The 14116-nt window shown below is 40.7% G+C and overlaps 1 long non-coding RNA gene across 1 annotated transcript in view; it reads left to right on the top strand.

Moving 5' to 3' along the window:
* The window catches only part of LOC124161020, a 570739-nt gene that overhangs the window by 163358 nt on the left and 393265 nt on the right, over window positions 1-14116 (top strand). The window contains exon 5 of the long non-coding RNA XR_006865300.1: window positions 12487-12548. This is a non-coding gene — a long non-coding RNA (uncharacterized LOC124161020). The remainder of the gene's footprint in view (window positions 1-12486; window positions 12549-14116) is intronic.

The raw sequence follows: 14116 nt of genomic DNA, 5'->3' as shown, positions 1-14116 counted from the left end.
TACGAAGGGAGTTGATGTAAGCCTAAATTTTGCGGAGAAATAGCCCACCAAAATATAAAAATATAACACGTCAAGAGAGAGTTATGCGTTCTCATAAGGAATCGCAGCATATTCAAGGTTTTTCAAATACCAGCACGTGGACCATGTTGGCTTCACCTGGATACCTACAATTGGGTATTGTGTAGCCTTCTTCCATGGCTTATAGTATACTTATATCCAAGGTCCATGGCTACGAAGGAAGTTGAAGGAGTAGTGCGAGGGTGGTAATCTTCCTGCGGGGCGATGTGACGTGGAGGGGGAACATGTTTTGTATGGTGTAGTGTGGGTTGCCTGAGTCACGGGTGCAAGGTTGTGTGGGGGGATGGTTGGAGCCCTCATGCAAGATTCATGAGGCGATGCCATAGGGTTTGGGGGGTGAGAGAGGAGGGTTAGGGTAACGTAAGGAGGGAGGAGGGAGAGGGTAGTATATGGGTAGTAGTGGGGGTAGGGAAGGGGATGGCATAGTCGGATGGGAATGGAAGCACAGACGTGGTCGGTTCGACTTGCACGCTATAAGGAGGAGACTGGAGCACCATGAAGAAGTATACTCCTCCACAAAGAGCAAAACAGAGAGGGAGGCGAAAAAAGGGGGTAGAAGGATGTTTTACGAACTTAAACACCAAAAGAGAAGGAAGCTTTGGAGTGGGAGGAATAAAATATTACGTTTTATTGCACCCTTCCCCCTCTCCTTCCGACCATCCAAAGGAGCGCCGAAAGAGAATACAGTTTTTCACTCGGGCGGCATTGCATCATCGGACGCGATACAAATGGACAATGAGATGTGTGGCTGGGGTCGTAAAATTAAAATAAATTGCACCCACGACTCGCTACGTAATAATTCAGGTGGGGAGAGCTAATCACGGCAATTGTTTGCCTCAGACCGACTCCTTTCCCCACGATTCGTTCAATTGTTACCGCGTAACACCGGAGTGGCCAATCGATTCACACTCTTATGCAAACAAATTATTATGATCCACTATAGGGCCATCAAAGACTGGGCGTGGTGCAATGGCACAATCATGATCAAAAAATTTCACATGATCCACTAGGAAGGAGAGAATCACCTTGGCGGCAGACGATGAAACATATAAACATTTAAGGATTATTTTATTACGAGGTTAGTTCGATTAGTAATTCAGCACATTTTTTACGGCCAATTTTGGTTGAAAAACCTTGGAATTTCTTGTGCAACACTTTGGGGCGAAATCTTACATTTATACCTTCCTCATCTGCACCTGCACTTGCATGCAGTGACGCAGGGGGGGTTTGGAGGATAAACCTCTCCCACAGAGCTCGGAGAAATTTTTAAGTTTTATCTATTTCACTTAATTAATATTACTTAAACACTAGTGTAAGGATTATTAAAATATCCTTCATAAATCCATAAAACTAACCATTTTGAACCATTTAAAATTCCGCAATTTATTAATCTCTCACCTCCAGCATAGCATGGCGAATATTCCATACTCCCCCAGACCCCTCAGTATTAGATGCGTCTAAACCCCCCTCCCCAGCCTTAAATTCTAGTTGTGCCCCTGCTTGCATGAACAGAAATATTTTCATAGGAACTCTCATTTTTTGCGGTAACTCTGAAATTGTTACCTCCATCTTCTGCGCATGCACTAATGATTCGGCCTCTTATACCTGAATCTATTTTATCCCAATTCTCCTCCATAACCCTCGCAACCGTGGCTTTCGCGTAAGCACAGTTTTAAAGCACGAGTTTGCCGGAATGGGATCACGCCACAAGGGTAGCATTCCAGTAGATCAAGGTCGGCCGCAGAAGCACTTCGAATGGGTCTGCTCACTCCCGAAATGGTTTTTATGGGCGATTCTCACGGCGGCGTTCTACGTCGACGTGGATGCGATCACTTTTGTTTCGATCAACTCCCGCGTGTTTCCAAAGGGGCGCGCGCCTCTTCAAGTATTCATGCTGCTCGCTCGGCAACGCACCTCTTTTATTTTGTCACCCATCAAAAACGACCTACCTTAAACTTTCTTCTCGTTCCTCTCCCAGCACACATTTCGGGAGCACCAAAGAATGCCCACGTCACATGCGAAGGTTTTCGTTACGTGCAATTCACTAGTAAGATAGGTTAGCTCTTGTATCTATGGTATTTTGATAGGGCTCCTTACCACGGTAAAAAGGTCCGCTTAAGAGTATCACAATTTTCCATTTTTTTGCTTAACCTTAGTGGTAGTGAAGTTAAATTTTTAAGGATGTTTAAACATAAAAATAAATTTAAGCAGCCGTTACGAGTAACTGTTCATTTTATTTTTGATTAATAGGAGAAAGATACTTAAGGCATACTTGATACTTTTTCCATATTTATCTCATACTTTGAAACATTTTCGATTCCAAAACTGATATTTGAAGTAATAGCTCTTCAATTGCTCGCAAATAATAGCAATACAAGCTATAAGCGAATAATAGCAACAAGAAATATATAGAAATGTTGGTATTTTACCGTTCACTTTGATAATTATGCATTGCCACATTTATTAATAGAAGCTACATTTAAGTGTAGTTTATACACTTAAGCTTAAGTAAATTTCTATATTTTTTACTAATTTTTCAAGACACTATCGACAAAACTCAAAATATGGGTTGCTTTTTTCTAAACAAAATTTTGTGTGCGGTTTTGCATAGTTTTAAGATTAAAATTGAAGACCAATCGCTACAATTACTTTTCGAACGTTTTGCCTGCAGCTCAAGTAATGTGTGCCCACGTCGTATTTACTTCTTTTTTTAGGACGTAACAACTCTTGAAATCCAATACTCTGCGTAAGCACTATGAAAAAAAAATATTTATGTTGGCAATTTCTTGCCGTTTTCACCATAAATTTTACATGATTTTCACTAAGGCATTGAATTCACGATAAAAATAAACCTTGGTGTATTTGTTTACTTTTTGCTATTAGCAGCTGAATGGTAATATTGATGTCAAAACGCCTTAATTACATGAAAATGGCCGTAAAGTTGGCTCAAAGATGAAAAGTTTAAACTTAAAAATAAATTGTTGAGTTATCTTCTTTCTGTGCATCCTAATTTTCTAAGCGTCTGCTTTCCAATATGGAAAAAAATTATTTTTAATAAATATTTTTCATAATTCGCACGTAATATTTTCCATAAAAATTACCTGTGTTTAAAATTACGCAATCACATTTCATGTGACTATTATCCAAAAATAAATGGTTAGTTTAAAAAATAAAGTAAACAAAACACACTCACATCTTCAGAATCTATCACTTATTAATAGTACGTTTTAATTCCATGCCGGCATTATTATTTTCTTTTCCATTTTTCCAAAGAGATGGGAATCAAAATCTCGAGTCAATGGCATATATACCGACCTCCGAGTCTCTAATTTCTCGATCATCACAATCAAGATACGTGCCGATGCGTTTGACAGGCGGAGCGCCTTCATTAATTCCGGCAGACCGACCGAGGAAGGGCGAAAATATCCTCGCAGAAAGGCGCCGATGTTTGCGTCGCACTCGGGGATACGCGCCTGCGACCGCCGCGACATCTGGCCGTGGACTCGATGGAATGGATGCGCGCGCGGTGCATCCTCCTTGCTAAAAGGGGAGATTCTCACGTACTCCTCCGAGAGCTCATTGGTTCCCTCCCCGTCTTCCCCAAGGGGGGGCCGCAGAGGTCCCCTTCGGCGCCTAAACCCCCCTGCCCCACCCTCCCTACGGGCCTATATCCCATTCGCCGCGTCCGTGTTAGCAGCGGGCGTTGCCATGACAACGAAGCGCGGCGTCGCGTGGCGCTCTCTCCCCTTCTCCACCCCCTTCTCATCAACTGTTCCCTCCCTTCACTCGTTCCCAGTGCAGGCAACAATCTCTACCCGTCGAACGCGCCCTTCCCTGCCCGATTGCTTATTTTCCGTTATCAACACAGCAGTAATGAGATGTACTGCAGGAATAAATTAATTTCACTTTCAAAGCACCGCGTGAAGCAAGCTACTTTGTTCGTAACCAGGCTCAGGGGTCAAAATTTATATGTACCGTTGATGAAGTTCGCCATGATGGAATATGACAAAAATGAAAAAAAAAAATTGTGCGGAGTAGAGAAAAAGTTTAACACGAAATTTTAAACCAGGATAGCTAGTGACAGCAGAACCAAAATTATCAATGTTGTTTCGGAAGAAAACGTGGCGTTATTAATCTCCAGTTTAACGTAGAATGCTTTGCTCGCGACGACGTATCCAGGACATTCGGCAACAGGGCAAACGCGCGGGCATTCGGAGCGCTTGGCTCAAAGTCTCTGTAGTTTAAAAAAGCTGCGTTTTGGACCTAAAAATCATTTATAATTTAATAATAATGATGGCATAAGCTATCTAGGGTTATTTCGTGATACAATTTTTCTCCTCCTTTTATGATAAAAATGTAAAATAACGACAAAGTAAGGTTTCCGTTTCCGACCGTGGCTTAGTAAGCACGACCTCCGACGCATGTATGCCCCAGGGTGGACCTGTGACGTTAACACTTTGTTCGGCAATACCCATCCCGAAGTTCGCTCTGAGAAGATGGCTTGGTGGTGTAACTGTCTGACACGCCTGACCGACGAAAGGGGAATCCCAGCTAAGCCAATTTTTTTCATGGAGAACTTCATCCGTGATGTATATACTTCATCGATTTTTTCTTCATTAAATATCGCACACTTTGAGCTACTGTTACAGCCGCAACAACTAATTTCTTCTCATAGGGGATACACTCCTGCCGCCCATAATATTATTTATGAAAAGCTGGAGTGGCGACGGAGAGAAAGAAATCGTGATAGCCTACAACAGTGGGTATATGACTGGAGGGTGCAGAGATAGGAACTTGGCGAGGACTCTTTGTTCACACCGGCCGAATTTCGTGCTGTGCGGATTCAGGACTGTCAAAACATTACTGGAAAACTCGGTTGGCCCAAAAAAAGGAATCGAATCCCATCTCCTTTGATAGTGAATGTGGTATGCGGTCGGCGATTGGCTAGAGAACTTTTACTTATGCCAATGAACACAAAACTTTGTGCTTCGATAGGCGGGGGCTTATAAAGAAATTGGCTTAAAAATTCGAGTTACAGCTTACTTAATCAGTTATATTTGATGGCTGGGTCAGTAATGTATGTTCCACTGTGATATCTCAAAGATAAAACTTGTTTTACATACTGCCGTCTAAATGTTTCTGCCAAGAAATTTAAGACTATAGATTTGTTATCATTGTGTATATTTTGCTACCTGGGCAAAATAGGTAAGTTGAAATATTCATCTAAAACAAATAATGTTTCGAAAGCTTTTTTAATGCCTACATTACCGCGAGTGCAGTAGGTTTGTAATTATAAGATTTTGTCTTCTGTCTAGAGGTTGGAAGTCACGTATTTAAACCTTTTTCATTATTGACCAATAAGGTTTCCGAACAGAAGTTTCCACCGGCGATGGTCTTCGTGTCAATACCAAAGAGTTATGCAACTCTTCCCAGTCATTTTTTAATTGTATCCTCACGGCCTCTATCTTGCAAGCGTATCTTCTCTTACCCCTTCAATCTTACCCTTCATCTTCATGGTATTCCACCCTCTGTTGCACTACCCTGCTACATTCAGAGACAGTTGAAGGAATACTGCTACACTTTTGTTCAACCAATTAATATTCAATTAATACAGACGCCTCTAAAGAACTTTTTAATAGTTTTGCAGACAAGAAATTAAATGAAATCACTGAAGTGTATGTACGCACTCGGCTTAGGAGGGATTTCTTTTTTAATTGAAAATTAGCACGCTGACGACTGTGGTGATTAAAGCGGGTATCATCATCCCAAATGGGCTTTTTTCATTTTCATCCCCTGTTTATTCGTCGGCAATTTAATTATTTTTTACTCTAGAAAGAAATTGTTTCTCCCCTGCTGTGAAGATCACAAAAACATATCAAACTCATCAGGGGAGGCTCTTATAATTATCCTGTAATTTGCGTATCTTAATTTTTTTAATTTTCATTGATCGTGGATTCCGTATATTTTCATGCACTAAGACACCTATAAAATCTTTCTAATAGCAAGATAGATGTTGTAATTGTTGTAATTTGTTCAAGAAACTTATTCAAAGAACTGTTCAGTTACTTGTGTTCAGCTTTTATGTTCAATTCCTCAATTTTCTTTCAATATTATTGATTTAATTGAAAGTGAATATTGAGTTTTTATTTATACTATTATTTATATACCATCAATATGTTACGAGCGGCGTTAGCTTTTTCCGTAATGAGGTTTTACCATCTCCACAGATGAGCTGTGTTTTAGCAGAAAAAAACTAAAGCTGCATTCACTATAATTCAATGCCATCGTTAATTTCTCTAAGCGCAAATTATTTTTCATTACTGTCCTTCCTAGAATTTTTCAATTCTCTTATCTTCCATTGTCGTGGACGTGGAAAAATAAATGAAATCGAGCGAGTAATATAATCCAGGGTTAGTTAATGACAAATGAGGTTTGAATATAAACCAATATAATTGCTCAGCTGTAACGTTTACATGTTTACTTTTATTTGATTTTATACTCTGAGTCATGAATGATAAAATATATTTATTAGGGGTAGGATGCTGTAATTGGAAATAATCTCTGCACAGAATCATAACTCTCTCATCCAAAAATCTCCTTAACTGCCAGTTGCTACTCACGATTACTGCTCTCACTCATTGAGTAAGCTGTAGAAAAAGAAAAGGTGAATCAAAAGGCAAATTTCTATAACTGTGAAAGTTCATTTTCACTCTGTTAGGAAAAAGAAAGCACGTAATAAAAGTACCCGGGTGTACCTTCATCAACATCAGTAAGGGAAAAAACATAGTATTCCTTGAGTAATATGAGATAATGGCAAGGAATACAATATCATATGCTTTGCGATTCCGTTTCATTTTGTCCTGGTCATCTCGAAGGTTGCTTGCCTACCACCGGGTCCATAATTGCAGATACTACGGACTCAGTCATGACTAAAAGGTTTTGAAATCTAGTTCGGTTTTAATGCTTCGTGGTAGATGAAATTGAATCATTCTTCCGTAATGTTGGTATGATAATTTTCCTAAAATATGATGAGATTCTTTCCCGGCGTATTAATTGAGTGAAGTCCTCTCGGGATTTCCACCGGTTGATTTGATTTATAGGTACCAACGTTTCAATGAACGCCTTGTTCATCGTCCTCAGGGTGAATAATAATTTTCCTAGATACATGTCCGTGAGACATTAAGCTCGGTTTTAATATGTATCCTTGGATTTAATTGAGAGACTCTTTAGTACTTTATTCAATTAAATATTATAATAAATGAATTTCAAAATTTCAATCCGGAGACGAAAGTGAAGTTTGGTTGTAATAAATATTTTGAGACCTTTTGTTAGAGAAGTAAGGTTCGGTTTTAATTTTATTTTGGTAAAATTGAACCATTCTTTAGTCATCATAATCAGTGAATATCACAAATCCAAGTTTGTGATGATAATTTATCGACGCCAGCTAACAATTTCCGAAGGTTATTTCTGCTCCCCACGTCCCGAAAGGTGTCTCCACCAATTTTTTTAGGTTCGAAGCGAAGAAGAAAGCCTTCTCTTCTTTCATATTCCGACTCCATAGGCAGCCGTGCGTGATATCTCGGGGCGCATTGGAAATGAGAAGAGATGGAAGAGGAAGGAAGAGCCGAAATATGGCAGTGGAGAGGAGACACCCGGGGTGTGATATTAGGGAAGACGGGAGGGGGGAGTATGTGTCGGGTTATTTTTTTATTTATCACGAAACTGAAGACGAGGGCGGCGGGGCGTGGTCCATTTGGGTCCTCAAACCCCGGCCGCGAGATCAGAGAGGACAAGCATGCTTGCCGCGGCGTGGCGGATAAATTAGATTTTGGGATTGTTTAGAAGAGGATTGGGTGGTCGTCGACCGGGGGTGTTGGCAGATAAGGATGCGATGGGGGTTTGATGGGGGGGGGGGGTAGGGGATCGCAGCGTGTGCCCCTAGGGAGTGGGGTATTACTCTCCCTTTGGCACCCGCCCCTCTCTCTCTGCCCCCCGCAATTAGGACCGGCCTCGGCTAGGGGTCTTGCCGGGAGTTGAGTGAGAACAGCCGTACCCTCAGTTCCAGCGTAGGTCCCTAGATACTGGTCGCCGAAACGTGAATCTGAGGATGGTACATTAGGGTGGTCCTTTTGTTTGAGGTTTTCGAATTTCTTTTGGTAAGCCACCCAGATTTATTTCATTTGGTTAGAAAATAATATTTTTGCCATCGGTTACCGGGAAAACGTGCCGCATCGCTCTTAAAGTTTATAAATATTGGTATTTTTGCGTGTTTTTCCGACATAGCTGAAGATAATGTCACTATCAGAGTTTTCCCTCACGTTCCTGTTTTTTACAACGACTCGTTACACAATTTTTGTGTATTGCCTCAAATAAAGTTCGTTTCCGCCCTTTTTTCCCGAGATAAATAAAATAAAAAATAAAACGGTGGCCGAGAAAGAAAATTTTATGTTATAATTCTGCTCCCTTGGTGAATAAGTGTAACGGCCCCTGATGTAGTGAATATTAGGAAAACATTCAACGCATCGAAGCCATCGGAGTGATATTTAGGGTCTTTGGGACCATCGGCCGTCGGCAAAGCCTTTCTAAACGGTGAATGGGTTCTCCACACAGCGTTGTGTAATAACTTTGGTCATCCCTGTTTTTTCCCCTCCTCGCTTCCACACCTCGGCACTTCTCTCAGGACTCCCATCAGTAATGTCACACCCCCCAAAAGTCCACCCCTTCCAATTTTCCCTTTAATCCACGGACACCTATACCCTTTTCCCTCCCCCATAACGTTCCTTTTAGCCTCACCGCCACCCACGCCACTCCGGCGCAAATGTATCCGGGCGTTTGCGGCCGTGTGATGTCACCGCCTGTGTTTTCGTCATCGCGTTATTACGTCTCGTGTGCTAGCGGATCCCCTTTTGACTCATTATACCCACCAACACCTCTCTCTCCCGGGTGTGTGTGTGAAGCAGTGAGGCCTTTTCCATATCTTTCTCCACCCCCTCATGCTTACCGACACGCCCACGGCGACGTCCTCGTCCGCTTTTCTGCCTCCAGTCGTCCTCATTTGGGTGACAGTGTTCCGCGATCACGCATACTGTTTCTCCAGCTCCCTTTCTCCCCTTGTTTTTCTCTCTTTTGTGACCAAATTTTGTCCGGCTACGTATGTAAATTATTATTTCGCGAACGAAGCTGAGCTAACGTGGGTTTCCGCCGCTATTTGGGTAGAGCTCTCCATTGAGAAGTATTTTTCCTTAATTGTGGTTGGCAGTAGTTTCACCAAAAGGTACTGATGGCGAAGACCAAGATGGCCTCTCTAGAGATCGTTCAAGAATGGCGTACACAGAATCGGCGAGAATACTGCGTTGTATGCGGCAACGGAAGCTAACTATGTATTGAGTCCAACCATGCATTGAGTACTCCAGAAGATGCAGTCTTGTATTGTGGCAAAATATAGCATCAAGGAATTATTCCCGGTAATATATCCTGGTACTTTAAATAGTCCTGCAATCGTATCTTCGAATAGGGACCAAAAGGAAATGTTCTCCATCCAAAGATGTAAAGCTTGGGAACGTCAAATTCTAAGGGTTTTGAAGGTGATTTGGACAAGTTGTACATGGGAATGGATGACCTCTTCAAATTGACAATTGATGTAGCTCCAATCTTTTAGGATATATTTACACTCTTTCGTCATCGTGTAGTTAACCATAAATTTATACATGCAGAAGAGCAAATTTGGTGGGCTAATTTCTAGTGAATCAATGGTAAGCAGGTCGCATAGCTGCAGGACTACTGCACCTTTGAACTTCGACATTATCACTTTCTGCCGGAGTATTATCGCAGAGACACACCTCGGTCTTAATTATTCTCGTATTTTTTTATAAATCTGGTACTTTAAACCGAGGTATATGGCTAATATGCTGTCTTTTCTCTGGCTTCCCTTCCTTGCCCCTACATTTTTTCTCTCGTCTGCAATCCATTTTGCAGTCTGTAATCCACTCCTCATTGGAGTGGAAATCACATCATTTAATGAGTATACCCCGAGGGCAGTATCACCTCTTTGCGTTTAATATTTTAGTGTTTGAGGTTATTTACATCTGATCGGGTATTCTATTGCGCCTAAACCTTTGAAGATATCGCAATTTATGATAGCGAGTCGTCCTCCACTCCTAAGGTAGGGATGTAGATATATTACATATTATACAAAATAAACACTAAAAAATGAAATGGCATAAAACGCTATGAAATATTCAAATCCTACTTCATATAAGGCGGATGTCACTCCTATTATTTGGAATCTAGGTGCCAAATATAACCCTTGGACAAGTTCAAAAATGCAGATCCTGAATGTTCCAGGAAATATTGACGCTATATTTTTTTGTAACTGCTCTAGACTTTTCCATTTATTATCGGGAGAAATGTCATTCACACAGAAGATGATGAACGAGATAGCCTTTGGAATGAGAGTACCTAAAAGAAACTTCTAAGAGTGGGAAAACCTGAAAATTATCTCATATCGTATTTTCAAGCTTTCTGAGGAAAGGTGTGAAAAGTTGAAAAGTCTTTCTCCACCCCTACCTCTAATTATTTCCAACTCACTCGCAGTGCAGCGTTAGCATCCTCTGCTTTTCTTTCTCTCTTGTTGTCCTAATTTGGGTGACCGTCAGTCTCGTTACCTCTCTCTACTCTTATTTTGTGCCCTTAATATTTTCGAACAGCATATTCAACTTATATAACTTTCACGGGTTTTCTCTTCTCGTAAGGCAAAACTATCCGAATGAAATATTTTTCCCTTTCTCTGACAGCTTTTTTATCGGAAGCAGTGAGTGTCTGCAGTTTTCAGAGCAAGTGATAGAAATTTCTTGGGCGCTATGCTAAATCGGTAATAGCTAAGATCGTCCCTAAAGAATAGGGTTATATTCCTCATCACAAGGCTGAGATGTAAAATATTTTGTTCCGCATCCTTGAGATTTAGCCCGGGAAATTTTATGCTGACCTTGCAATGTTTTTAGGCTCGGTAAGTTCAGTTCAACAGCTTCAAAAGTTTTGACTCAGTGGATGCCCCGGAGAAATTTTAACAGCACAATGCGAAGTGTAAGCTCGAGAACTAGTTCCTGTACGTGGCATTAGAACCTCTCATAATTTTTTAATTAATTAATGAAAATTTGCACGTTTGCCAAATTTTAAAATGGAGAATCTAATGAAAACCGTGGGCTCTGATTTTCTATTTTTATTTCCTTTTTATTAAGGCTTTTATACTAAACGATTCATTTTGAGGACTTTAGTGGACTAAGCTTTCAGAATACCGCTTCCTTGCAAATCTGATGGGAAATAGAAGAACTCTGCGAGGAAAATATCGTTTGTTCTGACCTTTTCATTGAGTAGGGGTAAAAGCCATTCTCTACCTCGGTGTACTTTGCTTTCCGAATCTACCGCAGTACCAGTTTTACCTTCCGTTTTCCTCTCTCATGCTGCTATCATTTGGGTAGAATAGTGTCACGTACACACACTTAATTCGTCTCGTCTCTTTCCCCTCTCTTGCGGTCGAATTTTGCACAACCACGTATGGAAATTCATGCGTGTATGAAAAACATGCAGTCCTGGTTTCCCGCCACCATTTTTTGATTCATCTTTCATGCGGGATATGTTTTAAACCTTTTGTCGTGGTTCTCCTCATCAGAACCACCCTTTTTGGGCGCGCACTTACGTTTAGGGTTTTAGGTCTGTATTCTGTATGAAAAATTGCTAGTTAGATACGCGGATGCTAAGTGCTAAGTTTTGTTTCCGTGAGCAATGAGGTGCAGTAGTCATTCAGAGTGACACAGAGACCTTGATCTTAAAACTACGATTTTTAAAATTAGAATTGGTAAGGATTACTGCATGCTAAAAGTCATCGCGCGACATAACAATGGCTTATAAGTGGTTATTCACGCAAAATATTCAGTTACTGTATACGAATAATATGCTTTGATAATATTACGTATCTTAGAAAATACATACATTTGGATTTGGTGTTGATGGTGCAGAGATTTCTATATAGCGTGCGTAAATCTCACGTATCTCCAACATTATTGGATAGAGGGATTTGATTGGCAATAGAGGCAGTCCTATTAGTAGCGGTTGTGTCGTGAGAAGGGTGGGCCTCGCAGAATATAGATGCAGAATCACATGAAGGAACAAGACTTGTTTTGTTTGAGATGGGAGCAGCTTGTTTATATCGGGGAGTTGGATTTCTTCCTGGGCTGCAGAGCTCTAGGTTGGGTGATGGAAGTTCATCGGAGTATAAAAGATATTTTAATGAATCTAGAAACAAATATTTGAAGGACTCATCTATTGTGAGATTATTAGTAATTCATAGCTTTTAATTTTTAGAAAATACAAGTTAAATAAATGAAGTTGACTTTATTTTCCATCCTTCAGGGATGCATCGCGGCTGTGAAGAGGCACTGTCTTTCAAAAGGACTTACATGGATTCCTGGTAGGTGAGTACGCTGCTAAACTATGTTATTTATATCAACCAGCCATTTAATTTCACAGCATTATTTACTTTTCGTCTTCGATGTGGTATTAATTATCCTTCAACGGAACCTTAAAGTGTCAAAATAATCTGAAAGTTATCTTACACGTATCTTAGCATCCGGAATTTTCCCATAATTGACACATTTAATCAACGAAAATCATAGTTATTTTTTTATGAATTCACATAATTGCACGCGTTTATTCTTTCTGAAAATAAATAATTCAATTATATTTTATGTATGTAGTAAAATGTGAGTACGGCTAACAGGTACGTAAAGTATCTGTTAACCGTTGGGAAAGAGTTTTTATCAACGCTTTCTAATCCCAATTCGATTATAAAAAAGAAATCCACTCTTATTATTGTGAAAGCCTTTATTTATTTGTACTTACAGTTTACTCCACGTCGTAATAATCTGGAAACGCCGCATGTCGAATCATTATACAATACCACGAAATTATCTTTGATATCTTTTGGAAGCGGTCTTGTCGTGCGAAGGGTGTGTGTCGCAGGCTACAGATGCTGCATCCAACGAGGAAACGTGGCTTGGTTAGTTCGAGATAGGGTGCGGTGTGTATGTTGTGGGGAGAGTTGGCTTTTTTTCCATAGGCGGCAGAGCTGTTGGGTTGGGTGGCAGAAGCTCATCGGAGTGACAGGAATCATTCCGTGTCGTGGGCACGGGAATCGCAGATTCGCTTTCGCCTTTCGGAGAGGGGAGAGGGAGGGAGTTTGGTGAGACAGCGAGGCGTCCGCGTTGAAAATGAGATTTACGGACTCCGCGTCTGCCGCCCCGACACCCCCTCCCCCTACTACTCCCGGAGTACACCCCCATTCGCTACCTCCCCCCCAGCGCCCTAACCATTCCACCCGCTCCAACTACGAAACTCTCCACGCAGATGAGTTCGGTGACTACTCTGCGCAGTCGCCCTTTTGGTTTTCGCGGACGGATGCTATCATAAGATATACATACAACTTTTTACACACATACACAACTTAAATGCTTTTTTTTCATGTCATATTTAACATTTTTGCTCCATTTCTAAAGCTATTCTACCTGCTGAAGTAGATAGATTAAGAAGTGAACTTTTTTGTATTCCGTACAGTTTTCATCTTAAAAAAAATCAATTGGTTAAGACCTTTTCACGTCATAATGAAAAGGTGAAACTTTTTTGCAATAAATACTCTGTGGGATACAAAAAAGTTTACTTTTTAATCTACTATGTCACCAAGTGAACTCGCCAACCATTTATTTCATAACCTAAGGTAGGTTTACATGGAAGAGGTTGCGAATTACTCCGACTCTGTCCCTAAATTGAATGACGTGGTTGTTGTAAGTAACTTTAATATTTAATTCGTCGCAATTATCCTGAAGTGATTTCTTGGCACATATTTGTTTGCTTTTTATGGATCCATCGGATTCTCTACTTTTTTAAGCCTAACGATTTAGGATGTTTACGATTACGAACATATTCAATCGATTTGATGATGCAGAACCGTTTTACTCCATTGCTCTGCTTCATTAAGGTGGTTATA

The sequence above is a fragment of the Ischnura elegans genome, chromosome 6 (genome assembly GCF_921293095.1).
Source record: "Ischnura elegans chromosome 6, ioIscEleg1.1, whole genome shotgun sequence".
NCBI lineage: Eukaryota > Metazoa > Arthropoda > Insecta > Odonata > Coenagrionidae > Ischnura > Ischnura elegans.
Note: the sequence above shows the minus strand (reverse complement) of the source record. Positions and strands in the feature narration are given on the sequence as shown.